Source organism: Schistocerca cancellata, chromosome 3 (genome assembly GCF_023864275.1).
Source record: "Schistocerca cancellata isolate TAMUIC-IGC-003103 chromosome 3, iqSchCanc2.1, whole genome shotgun sequence".
Classification (NCBI taxonomy): Eukaryota; Metazoa; Arthropoda; class Insecta; order Orthoptera; family Acrididae; genus Schistocerca; species Schistocerca cancellata.
In genome coordinates this window covers 501,420,706-501,438,768 of record NC_064628.1, presented here as the reverse complement: position 1 = coordinate 501,438,768, position 18,063 = coordinate 501,420,706, and the positions used below count along the sequence as shown (strand labels likewise).

Below are 18,063 nucleotides of genomic sequence, written 5' to 3'. Positions count from 1 at the left end.
TTCTAGATTATATGTTCACAGAAAATCCACAGGCCGGCCGGAGTGGCCGTGCGGTTCTAGGCGCTACAGTCTGAAACCGCGCGACCGCTACGGTCGCAGGTTCGAATCCTGCCTCGGGCATGGATGTGTGTGATGTCCTTAGGTTAGTTAGGTTTAAGTAGTTCTAAGTTCTAGGGGACTGCTGACCACAGCAGTTAAGTCCCATAGTGCTCAGAGCCATTTGAACCATTTTTGAAAATCCACACACACCGATCGGTATCTGCATGTTAAGAGTTGCCAAGCACCATACCAAATCAAAGGCAACCTTAGGACTCTGGTGCGCAGAGCATATGCCATTTCCGACGCGGGCAGTTTAATCCGAGGAGTTACGCATTTGATGGGTATGGTTAAGGAAATTGGATACTCTCAGTAGGAGATTTGCCGGGCAACAGATCTGGACCATCCCCTGAGGTGCATGAATAGGACCATACATATGTGGCCTTTATTCATTATGCTAGGGCCAAATCGATTAAGACTGAACGAATTTTCAGGGGCTTTAAAATTAAGAGTGTGTTCCGTTCACCGTCCAAAGTTACGGCTCTACTCGGCGCTGTGAAACATGATTTGTGACATAGGAAGCCTGGCATATATAAAATTCCGTGTCAATGCGATGAGGTTCACATCGGCCCTTCGATTCGCAAGGCCCTGGACAGGTGCGTGGAACATCGCCGTCAGACGAGGATATAACAGCTAGAAAAATTGGCGGTAGCACAACATTACCTAAACGAGGAACACGGGATGGACTCTAAGAGACTTTGATAGTTCCCAGTACTTCCTGTTTTTGGAACGGTATTCATAAAGAGGCAACTGAAATTTCGTTCAAATGGCTCTGAGCACTATGGGACTTAACATCTGAGGTCATCAGCCCCTAGAACTTAGAACTACTTAAACCTAACTTAAACCTAAGGACATCACACACATCCGTGCCCGAGGCAGGATTCGAACCTGCGACCGTAGCGGTCGCGCGGTTCCAGACTGAAGCGGCTAGAACCGCTCGGCCATAACGGCCGGCTGAAATTTGGTAGGCAGACAATTTGACTAATAGAGACAATGGTTTCCCTCTTAGCAGGACGTGGAACCCTGAACTATCCCGCATCAAAACACAGCTGTGTTCGGTGCGGCCAGCACGAGTATTAGAAAACAGTCTCTGAGTGCGACCGGTGTGCTACTGAGGGAGGCGGCACCAGGTCTGTTTTGGAGGGCAGCAACTGTGGTGGGCGGCGCATCAGTTTTCAGAGGGACACAAAAGCAGCAGCAGCAGCGTTCTCCTGAAGATAGCTGGCAGATGGACAGCCGGAATATCGAATCATGTTTATTTTAGGATTCTGAAGCAAACCCGAGGAGATTGTCAAGAATTATTACGCCGGGAAAGCCTACGAAGTCAAACGCTAGGATGTTGTGTAAGTTAGCTTAGGTGCTGCACAGTGCTCATTACAGCCGATGTCAATTTTTCTCCCTGGATGTTCAGTGTAAAATCATTCACAGCTGTACGTGGTTATGAAGTGGTTTTATTCCTTCGACAGTGTAACGTAAAAGTTACGGACACATTTGACACAAATATAGTTGTATGCGAACTAACCGCGAGGATTAAATAGTAACATCCGAATGCCTAGGTACACTGAATAAAGACACAAAGCAAAGATTTATTCAACGGTCCACAAATACATTTTCTGTTGATTTTTCTGCATGGGACTCATTATTATAACGTTGAATAAGACTACTTAAAACCTCTGTCAGCCTATTAGCCAAACAAAAACTGAGGCCTCTTTTTTTTTAGCAGTGATTTGATAGCCCGAAGGAAGAAAAGAAGGACGGAAGATTACAACTTAAAGTCTCCTCCACGACCACGTCATTTGACACGGAGCTCAAGCTCGGAATAAGGAAGGATGGGGAAAGGAAGGGACCGCCTACTTTTCGAAGGAACTACCCCGGCACCCGCGTTAAGAAAATTAGGGGAATCAGAAAAACTTAAATCTGGGTGGCCGGACGTCGGTGGTATCTACAAGGTGCTAAATCATAGCTTTAGGGGGAGATAAACGAAAACACGCATTCTCTGAATCGACTGGGTAGAGCCGGCGAATGTGTGTGTGTGTGTGTGTGTGTGTGTGTGTGTGCGAGAGAGAGAGAGAGAGAGAGAGAGAGAGAGAGAGAGAGAGAGAGAGAGATGATAATTCATTTTCCCTGTAACATTTCCAGACAACGTTGCCTCAGGCATTCGTCGAAATTCCATCACATTTTCGTTAGCACGCTTAACAAGGTCTTCTCCCTGAACGCTGCGCCACTCCCTCTCCCTCTCCCTTTCATGTCACACATGCGACGGCAATGAATGAAAGACTCCATTGCCATACTTTCCACACAATTACTGTTAAAGGCACTTGCAAACAGTGTTTCGGTGGTCGTGATAACAATGATGATGATACAAATTTTGTGGACAGCAGAGAACGGTAAATTTATCAATTTGAGATAGGAGACCCTGATCTGGGAATCAATGAGTGAAAATTCACAAGCAAAAATGAGAAAATATCCTTGCACATTAACACTGTCAGCCGAATGGGGGCTCTGACCCGGAGTCTTACCTTTCGCGGATAAATGCTCTTACTATCTGAGCTATCCAAGCACGACTTTCCATCTACCCTCATAGGTTCCCTTATGCCAGTGTCTCTCCTCTACTTTCCAAACTTCTCAGAAGTTCTCCTGGATACCTCGCAGAATTAGCACTTCAGGAAAATGCGACGGGACGGAAAAATGAATTAAGGAGCCCTCATACGTTCAATAATATTGTCAAATTGTTAATGCACTAACGAGCAGTATTTATGACTCCAAAACCACTCTCACTACTGTAAATACGTATTGAGCATGTGAAGTCAAGTGTTGAAAGTTTGATAACATCCGGCCGACCGGGGTGGCCGAGCGGTTCTAGGCGCTACAGTCTGGAACCGCGCGACCGATACGGTCGCAGATTCGAATCCTGCCTCGGGCATGGGTGTGTGTGATGTCCTTGGGTTAATTAGCTTTATGTAGTTCTAAGTTCTAGGGCACTGATGACCTTAGAAGTCAAGTCCCATAGTGCTCAGAGTCATTTGAACCATTTTTTTTGCCAACACCCGCAGTTGAGATGTTTACTGAGCATCACAAACCGGCCATCCGGCGTTACTGTGCTCTGTTCACGTTTTCAGTTCGTTTTTGTTTATATCACTCCACAGACTCAATTTTTGATACAAAAAACTTTAATAGGACTATAAAAGGGAAGTCGCTGTATTTACCACTACAAGGTGGTAAATAGAGGATTTACTATAGCATTGTCTTCTTTATTATTTTGAAAATGTAGAATGCCTTTTAGCTTACTGAGTTGCACTTACGAGACTGCTCAGCCCATGCCTCGGGTTAGATCCTTACTACCATCCCACGTCTGTTTCTTCTTTCTTTTTTCATCGCTCTTTTGTTAGGTTTTGGGAAATCAAATGGAGAACACGTTTGGCAACACCGTCTCTGGCGGTCCGCTTTAATTTCCACGCAACGGCATGATTGGTTAACATCAGTGCTAAATCGCACGAAAACGGCGCAACGTATCGGATTTTTTAATTAAAAATTATTTCTCAGCACAACCTACCCTTGGACACCCTTGCAAGCTTTCAAACTGTATATGACCACAATTTGCGTACTACGACAAGTGAAAGGTCTGCGAAGTACAGGCCGGTCTCACCGTGTTACCACAAAACGTAAAATCTCTTTCTTATCTTAAAATGTCATAGCAGGTCAGATATAATTAGTCACAGGTTTAATAAAAAATTTGCAAATGTGCTTGCTGATATTGTAAGCTGGGCATGTCATTTTGATTTTTATAAGTTATCGATAAGCACTTCAGAGAGAGAACAAATTATGTTACTGTCAAACGATCTTTGCCCACATCTCGTGGTCGTGCGGTAGCGTTCTCGCTTTCCACGCCCGGGTTCCCGGGTTCGATTCCCGGCGGGGTCAGGGATTTTCTCTGCCTCGTGATGGCTAGGTGTTGTGTGCTGTCCTTAGGTTAGTTAGGTTTAAGTAGTTCTAAGTTCTAGGGGACTGATGACCATAGATGTTTAGTCCCATAGTGCTCAGAGCCAAACAATCTTTGGTCTTGTTGCAGTACATTCTTTGCCTCTTCGCAGTCTTATTAATTCTCAGTTTAAGTGTGGTGTGATGGACGAATTCAGTAGTGCTATGTTGACTTGTGACTGTATCTGTTAGATAAGAAAGATTTACTGTACAGGACAGCGAGATGCACATAATGTATATTCTTAAAGTCGAAAAGAATGTAAATTTTTAATAATGTTATTTGTTTTTGAAGAGAAGAAGTTTGAGGTAAGGCTGCAGCACTGCGCAGCTGGTTTGTCGGAATGAATATTGCCAGCTAGTTAACTTTGTTCGCTTGCTCAGAGCTGAGAGAAAGACCACCCCACTTCCCCGCGTCATCCATTAACATATCAACTGATTAAGCTGTTTGGATTTTATAGAAGTTCTCTGTTAACACTGTGCCCTTTTTAAATCATTGTTCACTCTGTTGAGCATAGTATTATTGATAGCAATGTTATGTTTGAAGATCGCGCGAAGCTTTACCCTGTCTTTTTGAGCACATACTACATTATAAAATCACTGTCTTGGAATATCCTTTCATAGGAATAGTTACTCTCCCCATCTCACTGTTTAAAGAAGGTTTCTCGTTACACATTATCACATCGCACTATATGGTATGCAACAATTTGAATACTGGTTGTAAATTTTACTTAAAAATAGAAATTTATGCTAGTCGCAGTCTGCTTGCAGTTTGCTGTTGTGCTTTCGAGAAATCTGCAACAATGTTGTCAAGATGAGAGGTAAGTGGAAATTTTGATTAGGGCCACACAATTGTTTTACTTCAGTTGCGCATTTAACATAAAGACAAGCTGTGTTGAGACGAGTTACAGTTCAATTCAAATTAGGTTCTGTTTAGTCTAAAGTTAGCATACGAGGTTAAGTTGGATAACAGTTTGTGGGTGCATACTTTTGTTAATATGTAGACTTTTTGTAGAGCAGGAGGTAAATTTGGGCTAAATTTCGTATAAAAACACATAGTGGGGAACTTAAAATATTACAGTACTAAACTTCGAGCATCCAAATGATTTGCCTGCCTCGAGAAACCTTAAAGTTACACCCCATTTCTCGTCAACTGCGATTGCCCCTCTCATTAACATATTTAGCTTCTCTATTTTATGTCTTATTAATATTAAGAATTTGCTGTAGGACGCAAGGCTTGTCCGACAATAGTTAATTAACTCTTTCGGGTCTGAGGTTATGATTTGGGGTCAGAAAATTAACGTATTATAAGTTGCTCCTTTTTCCTCCATTCTCAGACCCCATTTTCTCCTTTTTGTTATTTTCTGTTGTTTACCAGCTATAGCTAATATAATTGGAGCACAAACTTTCTTTTGAGTGTCAAACATCTTAACCCTGTAACAATGCACTGCCCCTAACAATATTACTGATGGTGTGTCACTTCAATTAACTGAAGGTTTGACAAACTAGTGTTGTCAATAAATGTTGAATGCCTGCAGGCTCCTTCAGCCGTCGTGAAGGAGATGACTTCCCACACGAATCTTTTACTCCGCAGCAGAGTGTGTTCTGTTCTGAAACTTCCTGTCAGATTAAAACTGTGTTCTGTAGAGATCACAAACGGAGCGAGTACGAGCTTAATATTGCGGGTTGCATACTTCACAAATCAAGGGGCCGCTGTTACCTAAGTGCTAACGGGCTTTCTTCGTACCCGCTGTACATCCGAGAGTACGACGAGTCTGAGAACTATGGTGCTGCGGTCGCTTCATACTAGTCGACTCGTTCTCTCTTACTGAAGCATGCAGGAGTGTAAGGCTAGTCATGACATACTGTAAGTACTATATATAAGTACGCGATCTTGCTGCTGTACAGTAGCACTCAACAAGGTGAAATGACTGGGTGTAGGGCTGAGATGGGCTTCAACGAAGTTGTGTTTTGTGAGACAGTGGAGGGTGTACAACGAAAGTTAATTGATACAAAGCACACAACTGTAAATGTGTTCTATTAGAGAATGAGTGACGCCTGGAATAAATTTCACGCTATAGTCCACTTCAAATGAAAAACGTACAAAATACGCCCAACGCAATCAAAATGGTTGTATTCTTCTTCATTCTACCTCCATCATGAGAAAACGTCGGCTGTGTCAAACGAAAACTGGGCACAGAGCAACGTCACTGTTACATCCGTGCAACAAAAAAGCGCGTTATTTCTGTATTCATTTGTTCGTGTCAGCTTACGTTTGTGGGCTAACAGCGAATTGTGTAGCTTGTCATTCGTTTTTGTAATTTATTCAAATGTGTGAATTCCTAAGGGACCAAACTGCTGAGGTCATCGGTCCCTAGACTAACACACTACTTAAACTAAATTACGCTATGAACAACACACACACCCATGCCCGAGGGAGGACTCGAACCTCCGACGGGAGGGGCCGCGCAATCCGTTACATAGCGCCTCAAACCGCGCGGCCACTCCGCGTGGCTGTAATGTATTTGAATAATTAATCGCCATTTAGAGATTGCACTTCATCCTCATGGCATGTCATGTTTTCTGTCGTTACATACTCGGTAATGCCGCGAAAGTGTGTAAAAAATTTACAAGTCTTCGAAGAAGTCTTTCTGTATAAATGTGTGTATAAACAGAGCAACAATCACTGCTAAACGATCAGTCATTATATTGGCATATAATAATCGTAACACCCAATGGTTGCTTCTGTCATTTATACAGGTCGGACGTTTTCTGACATTTCAACTTGCACTTGAGAATGGCTAAAAAAGGAACTCACGATTGTGTGAAATAAATGGATAATGATTTACAATTTCTTTGAAAACGGTTACGCACGTGGCGCGAATGCCGCGAGTCCGCGGTTATACTTGCGATCTCGTGTCCTTTCTGAACGAGTCGAGTCCACTTGTACCCGACAACATACTAACGTGACGAGTGATCTGCGGCGGTCACTTGTGAGTTGAAATGATAATTAAATCAAGAACCTACGCTGTCGACAGGCGTTGACTTACATCAACGGGGACAGTTGAAAATGCGTTCCCCGACCGGGACTCGAACCCGGGATCTCCTGCTTACATGGCTGACACTCTATCCATCTGAGCCATCGAGGGCACAGAGGATATAACGATTGCAGGGACTTATCCCTTGCACGCTCCTCGTGAGCCCAACATTCTCAACTTAATGTCCACACACTACATTCATAGTGCCCCTGCTCATTACACTCATTACTCGCGGCAGACAATCTTACCGAGTCCCGTAAGAGTTCGGGCAATACGTGAGCATCCACACAGAAAAAGGTCAGTGGCCGCTTAGACATAACTATATGAAGATGGTATCTGTCGCGCTGGTTAAATTAATGGCATGTCCAAAAGAACAGATACCATCATCATATAGTTAAGGCTAAGCGGTCATTAACCTCCTTCTGTGCGGATGCACACGTATTGCCCGAACTCTTACGGGAGTCGGTAATATTGTCTGCAGCGATTATGAGTGTAATGAGCAGGGGCACTACGAATGTAGTGTGTGGACTTTAAGTTGAGAATGTGGGTCTCACGGGGAGCGTCCAAGGGATAAGTCCCTGCAGTCGCTGTATCCTCTGTGCCTTCGGTGGCTCGGATGGATAGAGGGTCTGCCATGTAAGCAGAAGATCCTGGGTTCGAGTCCCGGTCGGGGCACACATTTTCAACTGTCCCCGTTGATATCAACGCCTGTCGACAGCGTAGGGTCTCATTTCATTCTAGAGCGCTGCATCTTCATATACTGGTGAGTTGAGTCTAAGGGGCACACGCAGACGGCGAGTTCGAAGCTGATGTCACAGGACTAGCTGGCGAGTTCAAGGTGATTATACGGAGCTCATTTCTAATCTCCGGTCTCCTGGACCAGGACTCGAAACCAGAACCTTGACATTTCTTCGCCATATACTTTCTTCAGGAGTTTTAATCCCATGCGGTAAGCAGGAGGACTTACGAGAAGTTTAGAAGGTAGAACAGTGGTGGGAGTAAGGGCGTGAGGACAGGTTATGAGTAGCACTGTTTAAATTAATAGCATTTGCCGCAAAAAATATAATTTCAGTGCTATGTAGGCTGCCTAATCCGCTTCAAATTTTCTTCGGAAAGCAGTTATGACATTAGCAGGTCATTTTACTATACGTTTGGCTGGGAGCACTATTTTTGACGCGAACATTTTTCATTTGTTCGGATGAAAGCACGACTTATACAGAAACGCGCTGGTCTAGGACTCGTTTGGAGGTGAGCCGTACGATTCTCAGCAGAAAATCCTTTGGAGGAATAATCATCCGGCTGTGTACAAGAATTATTTTCCTCGATGTTCTGGAGTCATTATGTTTTAACCACGCTTACACTAAAAATGGATGTCGACAGCGATTGAGTTTTTCTCGGCACTGACCAAGCGTTTGCCGCTCATCACAGGGGGAGGAAATAGTAATGGAGTAATGGCGCTGTGTGCAGACGCTGCGCCGTCTTCTGCGTCCCTATGGCAATAGCCATGCAGCTACAGAATTCCGGCGCGCGCCGTGGAAAAAGCAATTAAAACGGCCGTTAATTGAAATGAAGCTTGCGACGCGGAGGGCGCTGTTATTAGGTTTGCCTCCTCGCCCCGCTTCTTACATTCCGCAGACGGCCGGCGCAGCGCACACGCCGCCGCCTCGCATTTCGTCTTTTTTTCCTCCTCCCACCACTCTCCCCATCGTCTCTATCTCTCTCTCTCCCCCTCTCTCTCGGTGTGCGCCCTCTCCCGAATGGACCTTAGCACACAGCCAACACCGAGGACAACCGCAGGAGGTCGTCGCCTGGCAACGCGTAGTCCCCCACACCATCGATGTCCGCGGCGAGGAGGATCCGCAGTCGAACCGTGGGGGAGACGAAAACTCTGGTCGGTGCTGCTGCTCTCGTGCTGCGCTTCGCGAAACAATAAACGTAAAGAAACGTTAAAAAGAGGGGAGAGAGAGAGAGAGAGAGAGAGAGAGAGAGAGAGAGAAGGGTCGGCTCGGTTCACTCCAGCTGAGTTACGGGAGACAAGACGGCAAATCAACAGTCCCAACACTTCACAGCGGGCCGCTTTTCTTTCTGCTTACTCACTCCGCTTCAACCTTTCCTTAAGGGAAACACGCCGGCTGGTGACGCAGTGCTACACACACACACACACACACACACACACACACACAGAGAGAGAGAGAGAGAGAGAGAGAGAGCGCCAACCCATTCATGAAAGAATGAGAACACTAACGTAATCAGTATAACGCGAGTTCGGAGGTTTGAACCGTGACACAAGTACGAGGGGTAGACATATAGATTTCACTATCACCTCGCAAAAATAATGAAGTCATTTATTTATTTATTGTGTGCATGTCTGCAGTAAAAAAATTGACGATTAGAACTTGACATCCCGTCGATGCCATTGTCATTAGAGAGGGAGCACAAGATTGGACTGTTTCGAGGATGGGGAAGGATATTGGCAGTGCTCTTATCAAAGAAACCATCCCGGCATCTGCCTTAAACAAATTTCAAGACCGCAGCTACAGTTTTTCGAGGTGATAATTAAAACTAATCCTCCTAGCTTATTAAAACTGTATGCCGGACCGAGACTCGAAATCGGGATCTTTGCTGTTCGCGCACAAGTGTTCTACCATCAGAGCTGCCAAAGCACGACTGCAAGGTCTGCAGGAGAGATTCAGCGAAGTTTGGAAGGTAGGAGACAATGTACTTGCGGAATTAAGGCTGTGACGAGGGTCGTGAGTAGTGCTTGGGTAGCTCCGTCGGTAGAGCACTTGCCCGTGAAATGCTAAGGTCTCGAGTTCGGCACACAGTTTTAATCTACAAGGAAGTTTCATATCAGCGCAAGCTCTGCTGCAGAATGGAAATTTCATTCTACACTCCTGGAAATGGAAAAAAGAACACATTGACACCGGTGTGTCAGACCCACCATACTTGCTCCGGACACTGCGAGAGGGCTGTACAAGCAATGATCACACGCACGACACAGCGGACACACCAGGAACCGCGGTGTTGGCCGTCGAATGGCGCTAGCTGCGCAGCATTTGTGCACCGCCGCCGTCAGTGTCAGCCAGTTTGCCGTGGCATACGGAGCTCCATCGCAGTCTTTAACACTGGTAGCATGCCGCGACAGCGTGGACGTGAACCGTATGTGCAGTTGACGGACTTTGAGCGAGGGCGTATAGTGGGCATGCGGGAGGCCGGGTGGACGTACCGCCGAATTGCTCAATACGTGGGGCGTGAGGCCTCCACAGTACATCGATGTTGTCGCCAGTGGTCGGCGGAAGGTGCACGTGCCCGTCGACCTGGGACCGGACCGCAGCGACGCACGGATGCACGCCAAGACCGTAGGATCCTACGCAGTGCCGTAGGGGACCGCACCGCCACTTCCCAGCAAATTAGGGACACTGTTGCTCCTGGGGTATCGGCGAGGACCATTCGCAACCGTCTCCATGAAGCTGGGCTACGGTCCCGCACACCGTTAGGCCGTCTTCCGCTCACGCCCCAACATCGTGCAGCCCGCCTCCAGTGGGGTCGCGACAGGCGTGAATGGAGGGACGAATGGAGACGTGTCGTCTTCAGCGATGAGAGTCGCTTCTGCCTTGGTGCCAATGATGGTCGTATGCGTGTTTGGCGCCGTGCAGGTGAGCGCCACAATCAGGACTGCATACGACCGAGGCACACAGGGCCAACACCCGGCATCATGGTGTGGGGAGCGATCTCCTACACTGGCCGTACACCACTGGTGATCGTCGAGGGGACACTGAATAGTGCACGGTACATCCAAACCGTCATCGAACCCATCGTTCTACCATTCCTAGACCGGCAAGGGAACTTGCTGTTCCAACAGGACAATGCACGTCCGCATGTACCCCGTGCCACCCAACGTGCTCTAGAAGGTGTAAGTCAACTACCCTGGCCAGCAAGATCTCAGGATCTGTCCCCCATTGAGCATGTTTGGGACTGGATGAAGCGTCGTCTCACGCGGTCTGCACGTCCAGCACGAACGCTGGTCTAACTGAGGCGCCAGGTGGAAATGGCATGGCAAGCCGTTCCACAGGACTACATCCAGTATTTCTACGATCGTCTCCATGGGAGAATAGCAGCCTGCATTGCTGCGAAAGGTGGATATACACTGTACTAGTGCCGACATTGTGCATGCTCTGTTGCCTGTGTCTATGTGCCTGTGGTTTTGTCAGTGTGATCATGTGATGTATCCGACCCCAGGAATGTGTCAATAAAGTTTCCCCTTCCTGGGACAATGAATTCACGGTGTTCTTATTTCAATTTCCAGAAGTGTAGAATCATCCTGTTTGTCTTTGTTGTTGCAGGATTGTTTGCCTTTGGTAGTGTTTTCAGTAGCAATTTATTAAAGTGTACTCATTACATTGTTATAGCTCCCCTGCTAGAATAAAGACGTATAGGTCTCTTACGTCATAGGTTATCATTGGTTTGGTAGTATTATGTGCGTATGTTATTATAACGCAGTGTTCTATCACTGATTATTTTTATTTGGTTTAGGAAGTGTATTTAAAAACTTGATATAAAAAAGTTAACGGTTCTTTTATTTCATATTATTAGCTTCATGAAATGATGTATTTCTTGTTTCGGGATTCTAATGGCTGCCTGTTTTAATATACTCCTTTTATTGTGTATGCTTTGGCTGTTGGCACATTTCACAAGAGTTTTCCAAACGCTGTAGCAGCCTGTAAAGCCAGTTTAACGCACTCAAGACTTTATGATCCAGGGCCAGCTGCTGATTGTATGTTGCGTGCGTTAATGCACGTGATTAATTCGTACTGAATTTCTTTGTATTTGTGACTGAAGCTTCACGGTAATTGTATTCTGCACATTCCATGCCTTTAAGCAATTAATAAACTGTTTCCGATATATATATATTTGGGAGGGGGGCGGGGTTAGCCCTTCCACCCTATGAAAAACCTAATCACCATCCCTTGTTGGTTGTCTCAACTTTGACTGTAAATTGCTTCCAAAGGTTAACTGCGGAGTCGTCACACAAACAGAACAAACTTACAAGGTGAGATTAACCCTAAGATTTCTTCATACCACTGCCCAACTGGATCATTGAGGGTCTATACCCTTATTTTATGCGTACTGCCCCTTACGCCAAACAAATTCTCACACATAACATACTAGCTGTGAATCACTCTGTATTCAGCACGAAATATTACATGCATACTGTAATTTTTATCAACGAGAAGCAAGTGATACTGCGATAAAACAGAAAACAGTTTTCATGTAAAATGTATCTGTGATAATCGTCGCCGCTCCGAGATTGTTTTCTAATTGTCTTCCTTTTCCTTCCTGGATGTCGACTAGAACAGAGGTAAATGTAATCTAGTCTGTTGCTGTTTGAAATAATGATCATTGTGTGAGACAAAACTGCTTTTAAAATGTTCAGATGTGTGTGAATTCCTAAGGGACCAAATTGCTGAGATGATCGGTCCCTAGACTTACACACTACTTAAACAGACTTATATTAAGAACAACACACACACACACACACACACACACACACACACACACACACACACACATGCCAGCGGGAGGACTCGAACCTCGGCGGGAGGGGCCGCGCAATCCGTGCATGGCGCCTCAAAATGCGACAAATTGCTTTTATTTCAATACTACCATTTCTTTCCTGATAGATGGACTACGAAAATAAAATATTTTGCCGTTTTTAACTGAGTTGGAGACGGATCTTCGGGCGCCTTCAGCGCTCTATCACTGAGCGATGTGGCGCATTCGGAAGGACGACGGTTCAAACCCGCGTCCGGCCATCCGGGTTTAGATTTCACGTGATTTCCCTAAATGACTCCAGGCAAACGCTGCAACGGTTCCCTTCAAAGGGCACGGCCGATTTCCTTCTCCATCGTTGACGCAATCCGAGCTTGTGCTCCGTCTCTAATGACCTCGATATCGACGGGGGGTTACACTAAATCTTCCAATCTTCCTTCCTTCAGCACTCCTTCGTTAAATATTCTGTTGTTTACACTGAACTTCCATTTTCTAACGAAGTCCGATAACCTTTTTTGCAAAGTATTTTTACATGTTTGTGATAAGATTAGTTAACCTGCATGCTCAAGCTTCATCAAGCATACCGCCGACCAACATGGAACGTCGGTTGTACTTTTACATGGTACTGATAAATTTAACAAAAAAGAGAGTAAAACATGTGTGGATAAAAATCCTACGTCAAAATCGCAAATTTTCTTTATTGATTACTGTTTTTTTCGGCTCATTGACGAACAATCTTCAGCTCAGTCTAAAATGTTATTCAACTTGTGACAATCATTACACATGGTCGTATTCTTGGAACTACGTCGCTCTTGAGTTTTCTACAATCTCCCTTCGCCTGACATTGTTTCTGTATTGTATTGTATGGACCTGGGCCTAGAAACGACGGAGAGGCTTCGTCCCCGCCGTAACCGTCATTGGTTCACAACTCCACAACACGCTACAACAGTCCATTCACCGCACCGCCGCCGCACACCGAACCCAGGGTTATTGTGCGCCTCGGCCCCCAATGGACCACCCCGGGGACGTCTCATACCAGACGAGTGTAACCCCAAATGTTTGCGTGGTAGAATAATTATGGTGTACGGGTACGTGGAGACAGTGTTTGCGCAGCAGTCTACGACATAGTGTAACTGAGGGAGAATAAGGGGAATACGCCTGCATTCACCGAGGCAGATGAAAAACCGCCTTAAAAACCATCCACAGACTGGCCGTCACACCGGACCTCGACATTAATATGCCGGGCGGATTTGTGCCGGGGACCGGCACGCCTTCCCGCCCGGAAAACAGTGCGTTAGACCGCACGTCTTAATCGGGCGGGCTATTCTTTGACATTGTCAATGGGGAGATGTTCGCCCCTGGTAGCTTAGTGGTCAGCGCGATGGAATGTCATACCTAACGGCCCGGGTTCGATTCCCGGCTGGGTAGGAGATTTTCTCCGTTCAGGGTCTGGGTGTTGTGTTGTCCTTATCATCACTTATCATCATTCTTTCATCTCCATAGACATGCAAGTCCCTGAAAGACCTGCACCAGGTCTTCCTGACGGGAGGCCCTAGTCAAACGGCATTTCTGTTTCCAAAGAGGAGATACGCAGTCTGTTAATTCAAAACATGTGTGGATAAAAATGTTCGTCAAGATCACAAATTTTCTTTATTGATTGCCGGTTTCCATTCGTTAACTAGTCGTCTTCAGATCAATCTACAATGTTGTTCAGTGGATTATTTCTAAGAATACGACGTTGTGTACGGATTATCACACACTGAACAACGTTTTAGACTGATCTGAAGATCGCTCGTCACTGAGCCGAAACCGGTAATCAATAAAGAAAAGTGAGATCCTGAAGTAGGATTTTTATCCACACATGTATAAAATCAACAGATCGTGTATCTCCCCATTGACAGCGTCAAAGAGTAACCAAAGGGAATAACTTAACAGTAATTATTAAAAGTAAAGTCTCGTATTTAAACAATCTAACAATTCTATTAAGCAAAGCAATCTAGTCAAATAGAATTCTTCAAATGTTTCTTTTTGCTGAAAACTTTAAATTTCATAACTATATCGAAAGCTAACTAAAGCACGAAAGGAGCGCTTCAACCGAAAATTATAAAAAACAGTGCATGATCCTAAGTCGAGTTGTGTGAGAAGAGGAACTAGTGTTTGGAAATGAACATTCGTCGATTAGCAGGGCTTCAGTGTGTAGTGCGCGTGACATATGTTTGTAAACTGTTTGTGTTTCATAACAAACAACTGCATGTAAGCGCCGGCCGTTGTGGCCGAGCGGTTCTAGAGGCTTCAGTGTGGAACCGCGCGACCGCTCCGGTGGCAGGTTCGAATCCTGCATCGGGCATGGATGTGTGTGATGTCCTTAGGTTAGTTAGGTTTAAGTAGTTCTACGTTCTAGGGGACAGAAGACCTCAGATGTTAAGTCCCATAGTGCTCAGAGCCATGTGAACCATTTTGCATGTAAGCACAACTCTAATACTGCACATGGGTTGTTGTGCACGGAGGAAAAAACCATTTCTCCTTTAGGGCGCCGAAGAACACGAGGTCTTCCAACCGACAACGCCATACGACTTTCATTTGAACAATAACTGAAACTGTCAACTGAGTTCGTTGATTATCGAAGATAAAGCTGAGACTCATACGTCTCAAGGAAAATGTATTTCCGTTAGGTCAATAGGTCACCTATGTCTGAGATGCAGGCAGGGTTCCCAGTCGCGTTCTATTGCGTGCTGTTCCAATATGGGAGAGTGTAGGTAAAGCTGGCGATTTAAGAAGGGGAGAATGGGCTGCAGGCGTGAACTGAAGTCTGTGCTAAGGAGGGCACTGGACTAGGGGTAGGGGTCAGCACATCTGCATAGTAAGCAGGAGACTCAGGTTCGAGTCCCGCACTTGGCACAAAATTGAATTCATTGCTTCAGCTTCTTTCCTCATCGAAGATAAAGTTGAAACTCATACGTCTCCAGGAAAATGTACTTCCATCACGAGTTCGTGCATCCCGAATACTGCAATCACGGCGATTATGTACGACCGTTGACCCCGACGTCCCTCACAGTTCCTCCCTGTGCAAGACACGGCTAGTTTAATACTGGACGGAGGCAGGCCGCGGAACGGTTTCCGTCTTACGGCCGAGAGCGATTTCTCGCTTCTATGTCGTCCGCCTGCAGCCTAGGCACGTCCCCGCATTCCGTCCAGGGCGAGTCGAAAGCGCGGCGGCTAATCTGGCCAATCGTGACATCGGATCGCCGGCGTGCCGGCGCGCCGGGCGCAGCCTACCTGCGGACCGGAGGGACGGCTGAGCGGCCTGCAGATACACATCTCGGCCGGCCCGAGGCGCGACTCAGCCGACCGTGGGCCGGCGCCGACAACGGGGTCATCACCCGGTATGGATTTCCGCTACGGTCGCATCTGGGCAGCTCTGCCGCGAAGCCGATCACAGGGGGGACGGGGCAGCAGCGCAGGTCGCCACCCCGTGGCGAATCCGCCCGTGGCCTGCCACAGCTAAACGCCCACTAAATCTACAAACGGGCATTCGTGGGATGCACACAGGACGACACCAACAAGTAGCATACTGTTGCAGTCTCCCGACCAGAGACAAGTTCGCTGCAGTTCTTCAGGCCAGCTAATCCTGTGCAGTTATCTTCCACCGGCTGGTGTGGCCGAGCGGTTCTAGGCGCTTCAGTCTCGAACCGCGTGACTGCTACGGTCGCAGGTGCCTCGGGCATGGATGTGTCTGATGTTCTTAGTTAAGTTAGGTTTAAATAGTTCTAAGTCTAGGGAAATGATGATCTCAGATGTTAAGTCCCATAGTGCTTAGAGCCATTCTCAGTGGAAAGAAGTCTTCCGAAGTAAGAGTGATTTCAGGTGTGCCGCAGGGGAGTGTCGTAGGACCGTTGCTATTCGCAATATACATAAATGACATTGTGGATAACATCGGAAGTTCACTGAGGCTTTTTGCGGATGATGCTGTGGTATATCGAGAGGTGGTAATAATGGAAAATTGTACTGAAATGCAGGAGGATCTGTACGCATGGTGCAGGGAATGGCAATTGAATCTCAATGTAGACAAGTGTAATGTGCTGCGAATACATAGAAAGAAAGATCCCTTATCATATAGCTACAATATAGCAGGTCAGCAACTGGAAGCAGTTAACTCCATAAATTATCTGGGAGTACGCATTAGGAGTGATTTAAAATGGAATGATCATATAAAGTTGATCGTCGGTAAAGCAGATGCCAGACTGAGATTCATTGGAAGAATCCTAAGGAAATGCAGTCCGAAAACAAAGGAAGTAGGTTACAGTACGCTTGTTCGCCCACTGCTTGAATACTGCTCAGCAGTGTGGGATCCGTACCAGATAGGGTTGATACAAGACACAGAGAAGACCCAACGGAGAGCAGCGCGCTTCGTTACAGGATCATTTAGTAATCGCGAAAGCGTTACGGAGATGACAGGTAAACTCCAGTGGAAGTCTCTGCAGGAGAAATGCTCAGTAGCTCGGTTCGGGCTTTTGTTGAAGTTTCGAGAACATACCTTCACCGAGGAGTCAAACAGTATATTGCTCCCTCCTACGTATATCTCGCGAAGAGACCATGAGGATAAAATCAGAGAGATTAGAGCCCACACAGAGGCATACCGACAATCCTTCTTTCCACGAACAATACGAGACTCGAATAGAAGGGAGAACCGATAGATGTACTCAAGGTACCCTCCGCCACACACCGTCAGGTGGCTTTCGGAGTATGGGTGTAAATGTAGATGTAGATTTGTAGTTCTCTTCCTCTCTGTTTAACTGCCCAAACCTACATGTACACAGTCCAGTCACGTTAACGCGACTACTTGTCAGAAGCCTGAATAACCAGCGCGTATCGCTACAGGACGTGCACGAAGAGAGTCACTGAGGTTCTGGAAGCTACCGATACGGATGTGGGCCCATTCACACTCCAGTGTCGTGGACAGTTGCACTAGGTTTCTCGGTTGAGGATCCACAGCACGAGCAGCCCGATCGAGGTGGTCCCACAGACTGTCGATTGGGTTTTAATCCGGGGTGTTTGGTAACCAGGGGGGTATGATCAACGCATCTTGCTGCTCTTCAAATCACGCATGTACACTGGGAGCTATGTGGCACGTCTTGCTGAGGAAAAACAAACTGCCTGTGGAGGTGGTAATGGTCCCCAAAGAATGAATGCATACTTGCGTTGATCCAATGTGTTTCCAGAATGACGAGACCACTCAGGGAATGCTACGAAAACGTTCCCGAAATCATAACGTTCCCTCCTCTGGCCTGGACCCGTCCGACAATAGTTGCAGGGCCGTACACGCCATCCATCTGAAAAGGCCACCTGTCTCCATTCAGTGGACGTCCAGCCGCGGTATTGGCGTGCAATTTCCAGCCTTCGTCGG

At 46.4% G+C, this 18,063-nt stretch overlaps 1 protein-coding gene across 1 annotated transcript in view; it reads right to left on the bottom strand.

The window, feature by feature from the left end:
* The window catches only part of LOC126175272 (tRNA dimethylallyltransferase-like), a 1,221,602-nt gene that overhangs the window by 347,499 nt on the left and 856,040 nt on the right, over positions 1 to 18,063 (bottom strand). The gene's annotated exons all lie outside the window — the stretch shown is intronic.